Source organism: Anser cygnoides, chromosome 12 (genome assembly GCF_040182565.1).
Source record: "Anser cygnoides isolate HZ-2024a breed goose chromosome 12, Taihu_goose_T2T_genome, whole genome shotgun sequence".
NCBI classification, from domain to species: Eukaryota; Metazoa; Chordata; class Aves; order Anseriformes; family Anatidae; genus Anser; species Anser cygnoides.
In genome coordinates this window covers 2,639,615-2,645,074 of record NC_089884.1, presented here as the reverse complement: position 1 = coordinate 2,645,074, position 5,460 = coordinate 2,639,615, and positions in this window count along the sequence as shown.

Sequence of the window (5,460 nt, the reverse complement as noted above, 5' to 3'; positions counted from 1 at the left end):
AGGCAGCAGTTGCAGAAGGAGATCCGGTCGCCCAGGGGCTCTGCACCATGAGCAGCAGCTTGCTGGGCACCCGCACCGCTCCCCAGCGAAGCCCAAACCAGCCGGGCCCCTCTTCCAAGGACGCCTTCCCCCTTGTTCCCGGGTCAGCACGTCCCAGCCCCACAGCACCAGGCTTTGTCCCAAGGCACGGCTAGAAACAGGCTGTGCCCTGGAGGCCTGGTTTTGCAATTAGAGAAAACAAAGAGGGAGACGGGGGTTGTACAGCCTCGCCGCCTGGCTCCGAGCTGGCTGCCTGCTCGGAGCCAGATTTCCCCCCCCCCTTCGCTGCTGTATCTGCTTGTTTTGGAGAGGAAAAGGCTGAAAAGGCTCCCCCTGCTCCCTGATTGCCTCCAGCTGCCCTTGTGTCAGGCACCGAGCGGGCGCGAGCCAATTTGGCACCTTCTCCCCCGGCGAACCAGCACGATCCAAGATGCGGCCGTGGATGAAATAAACGCATGAGGGAAGGGTCCCCGCGGGGCTGGATTTCCCATTTCCAGCACCTCAAGGCAGCGAGAGGTGCTCTGAGAGGAGCAGAAATCGTGGCCAAGATCCCTCCCTCCCAGAGGCGCAGAAAATTTAATTTCCACGTTACTCATTCGAGCGAGTCGCGGCGCTCTTAAATCAAGCGGCTCGGGCGCAGCGATGGAGTGCATCGCTTGCCATCCGTCCCCTCCTCGTTTGATTTTAATTAGCAGCTACAGCCAGGGGCTGAGCCGGGCAGCGCCAGCGCTGCTGGTGCAGGGGCAGATAACAGGGCTCCTTCCCCCCAGCAGGATTAGGGGACGGGGGGCACCTGGTTGCAAATCACCCCCTAATGTTGTAGGAGCAAGGGTGGGCTGGATGCACACGAGCAGGTAATAAGGTCACGGCAGGAGGGATGGCTCAGGTGTTAGGGTAACGAGGTGGGAGAGAGGGCTGTGGGGTCAAAGCAGGCACCGTGGCTGCAGGATGAGCTGGGGGAACCTCTCCAAACTAATTCCCGTTCCCGGAGGTGAGGGATGAGGGGGGTGAGAAAATGGAAAAAAGCCCCGGGGAGAAGCCAGCCACTGAGAAAAACACCGCAGAGAGGTGAGACACGAAGGCTGAGAGGGAGGAGAGCGACGTCGGGTATAAACTTAAAGCAGTTTACACAACAAAAATGTTCACAGTGGGTTTGTGTTGACCTCCAGGTACCAGACAGACAGACAGCTGGTGGGAGCGGGCCGGGAAGGGTCAGTGGCACAGGCAGCATGGAGGTGGGCGAGCAGGAAAGATGCTGTAGCTTGTGCCTCCCCCAGCCTGACCCCACGGGGAGCCCCAGCAGGAACAAGACCCCCCCCCCCCCCCCGCCCAGCCTCCCCCAGTTTGCAGCAGGAACCACCCAGTACCGCCACAACCAGCGGGCTGGACAGACGGGCGGACAGCAGGACGGAGCAGGCGGCGGTGGAGCAAGGAGCAGGCACGTCCCCTCCCTGCCCCTCTGGGGCTGCAGGGAAGGAAACTCGTCAAGTTGGCAGGCGAGCTGCTTATTAAATAATTTAGAGGGAGCTGATGCTGGCGGCGGCAGACTCCAACCACCTCCCTGACCTTCACCGCCCGCGCTCTGCTTCCCCTTGCGCTGTGCTCCTGGGGATACCAGCAATTCGTCGCCCCTCTCAACCCTTCCCACTCGCTCTTGGAGCCGTGAAAGCACCGTCCTCCTCCTCCCCGCGCTGCGGCTGGGCGTCCTCCAGGCGTGGCAGCCGCGTCCCCCGGGGGTCGACACATCCTGGGGATGTGCCAGGGGTCCTGAGCGCCAGAGGTGGCCGTGCGGTGGGGTGGCTGCACCCAGGGATGCTCGTGCCCCGGGGTGCCACACTCAAGGGGTGCTCAGGTTTTGGGGGTGCTTGGGTCCTGGGATGCTGGGTCGTGGGATGCCAGGCACCAGGATGCAGGGTCCCAGGGGGTGTTCGTGTCCCAGGGTTTGGGGGGGGGGGGGTGTCAGATTTGGGGGTGCCAGATCCAGGGGTACCCACTCCCAGGGCGCCCAGTTCCAGGGATATTCATCTCCTGGGGTGCCAAGTCCTGGGGTTTTCAGGTCCCAGGAGGGCCCCGTCCTGGAGGTGCTGAGCCCCGGGGTGCTGAGTCCCGGGGTGCTGGATCCTCAGGTGCTGAGTCCCGGGGTCCCCGCAGCACCGACCCGGTCTTAGGGCGGCCCCTGGTGGGCGCACAGCGCCGCGCCCCCCCCCCGGCTCCCGCTGCGCCCCCAGCCCACGCGTGGAGCCCCCACGGAGCAGGGGGGGGCTTTGGGGGGTCGGGGGGGGTTGGGTCAGGCTGTGGCGTTCAGTGCCCGGCCCCAAGGGCAGCCCAATTACCCGGGTCTGGCACCCGGGTTAATTAGCGCGCTCTGCGTCAGCGGGGACAGCGGCGTGCGAGGAAAAGGCTGACAGCTCTGGGGAGCCAAAGAAAGATCTCATATGTCTTTAATTAGCCGTGTAGAGCTTGCCGCTAATTAACCTTTTGCGTTAGGATGAGGAGGGGAAAAAAAAAAAACAACACACAAACCCAAATTCATCCTCCTCCTCCCGGCAGCAGGGCGCGAGGCGGAGAGCAGAATTCGGGCAGCTGAATTTTCCCCGTTTCGGTGCCTCTGCAGGCCTGGAGCCAGCAAACAACAGCCCTGGGAGCAAGGGGAAACGCACGTCAGGTTCCTGCTTCTTTCCCCAAACCCTTCGTGGGGACCCCCGGCCTGTAACAGGCCCCCCCGCGGGTCTGCCCCCTGCGTCCCCGCTGCGCCTCGAGGCAGGGCAGACTGCCGGGAGGGAAGGGGCTGGCGGGGGAAGAGGTGGCTGTGAAACAGTGCAAAATTCAAACCTTTGGGAGCAACGTGGAATAAAAGCCTCCGCTGCAGGCGGTTCCTGAAGGAGCAGGGCGATCAGGGCTGAAGGAGCAGGGAGGTGAGGGCTGGAGGTTTGGGCTCGCACCGATGCTCCGGGTAAGGCTGCAGGACGCCTGGAGCAAACTTCTCCCTGCTCGCAGGGCAGGCGCTGCAGCGTGCACCTCCCAGCAGCCAACACACACAAGAAGAGTCGGGCAGCTGGCAGCAGGGCAGCAGCACGGCACGGAAGGGGAACTTTGAAGCCTGCTGCTGCCTCCGCATCCCCTCCACGCGCCCTTCTGGCCCCGGTGTAAGGCCTCCAGCTGGGTCACACAGGGAACTGATTTTCAGGCACGCATTTGCAGCCTGAAGAAGGGAGACCCGCTTTTCTGGAATCTCCAACAATAAAGCCTTGTTTTTAGGAACGAGCCAAGTAGGAAGAACAAATCACCACGAACAGCAGAGCGGAGCAGAGGCAGCCCCAGGAGGAGAAGGAGAAAGACCAGCTGCAAACGCAGCGCCCACGCCGGCGTGGGACGTGCCTGTCCCAGCAACTGTCCCCCCAGGGAGGGGAAAATTCGCCCTCCCTCGGCCTGTTTCTATCTGCAGGCACTGCCCCTTGCCAGCTGCCGTGCTCAGCTTCGCCCTGCTCAGCACCAAACCTGCTCTGGAAAGGGAGGCAGGATTGCAAGCCAGCATTTGGGAGCTGCGTGTGGCTGGCGTTCAAACGCTGCCACTGAAGAAACTACGTTTGTGCTCCTCAAAGGCCAAACATATGGTAGGAGTTACTGCACGTTTATTAGAAATATTTTACCGTTTTCCTCTGCTAAGGCTTGAAAGGCTGCAGGGTCATATTTTGAACACTCGATGTAAAGGATGAGGGCCAAAAAAAAAAAAGGAAGAGGTCACATTCACAGCTGACTGCACTCAAGGACCTGTAGCAGAGCCCTCCAGCCTTGATTTAAGCTCTGGCATTAAGGAGGCAGAGCCAGTTCCACAGTAAAAGCCCACGTGTGAACTTTGAGAGCTGACAGTTTGGTGCTCCGTTTCCAAAACTCGCTCTCAAAAGCAGCGATCTGCCAAGAAACTCCCTGGCAGAAGCGAGTTGCGTAGCTGGAAGCACAACTCCCAGCTTCCGAAAAACGCTGCCAGCAGCGCTGGGGCCACGTGCACAGACCTGGGGGCTCCTCCGGACGTCTTCGCACACACCCAGCCACAAGACCCGCAGTGTGAGGGTGAACAACTCCCTGGCGAGTCCAAATTCTGCTTTTTCAATACAATCACTCTTTCGGAAAAGGAGGGAGAGCTGGGCACCACGTGCACCCCAGGACAGGAGCTGCATGGGGTTGGTGTAGGGCTAAAAACAGAAAACATGGACTAGGAAAGAGGTGGGATTTTGCAGAGGTGTGTGCCCTCCGTATGCCGGACGTCAGTTTAACTGCTCACCAAATAAAAGGACAAGGGAAAATTAACTCATCGCAAGACAGAAGGAAGACAGGGTGTTGCACATGAGGAAGGCGCAACTCATCTGAAACCTTTATTTGGAATAACAAAAAAAAAAGAAGCACACAAATGAGTTCACAAAACCTTTTTTTTTTTATTATTTTTTGAAATTGGAAAAGGCTCCTTGGGTTATAATGGTTAGGTGTAAAAGTAACACACACATTTTGCTCAGCTTTCTGATACCTGGGATGAAGTAGGCCAAGTGTTGCAAAGTCACGTCTGCCTTTCACACAGCCCGTTCCTCTCAAACCCACAAACAAAAGGGCAGGCAGAGCCCCAGACCTCAGCTGGGGGAACAAACAGGGCAGGCGAGTTATTTAAACTCCTGTTATCATGTTCCACACAGACGTTTGTGGCACGAAAGCGGAGGTGTTGGATGTCAAATGGCATTTTGGAAAGAAAAGCTCACCTTATCCCTCTGCACCCCCCTCTGTGTGAAGCAGGGATCTGCTCTTTCATCCTCGTTTTTAATAAGAGCCACTTTGGAGAGGCTTGTTTTCACTCCGAGCCTGCTGGAGATGCCCAGGTTCGTCTGTTGGTGTCACGTTAAAAGTGGTGAGTGCAAATACACACAAACAGGGCACGCCTGCTCAGAGGAAGGAGCAGTATTAGTCAACGAAAAAAGTGCAGTTTGCTTTAATTAAGCTAACGAACGCAGCTGATCCGAGTGCTCTTTTCCTTGAAAATCAAAAAGGCTGCAATCCAAGCGAAAACCAGGAGTCATACATCTTAATTCGGCACAGAAAAAGTCGGTGGCACTCACGTGTTGGTAACTCATCTGCCACTGCACAGCCTGATCTCACAGTGCCCCACCGGTAAGCGATGCTGCCCGCCTGGCCTGCAGCGGGGAATCCTTCGGCAGCTGAACACAGCAGCAGACTGTTGGCCACACGAGCACCCAGCTACAAGACAGTTAATACATGATCACCTCCTAAACTAGCAAGCTGAGATTATACGACCCATTCCCACACAACACCCAACACTCCCATTAAGTTCCACTAGTTTTTTTAATTAATAAAAAGCGATAAAAAAAGTCATCCTTCTCTGAAAGTAAACACTGAGCTGGCTGCTTTTTTCCCCCC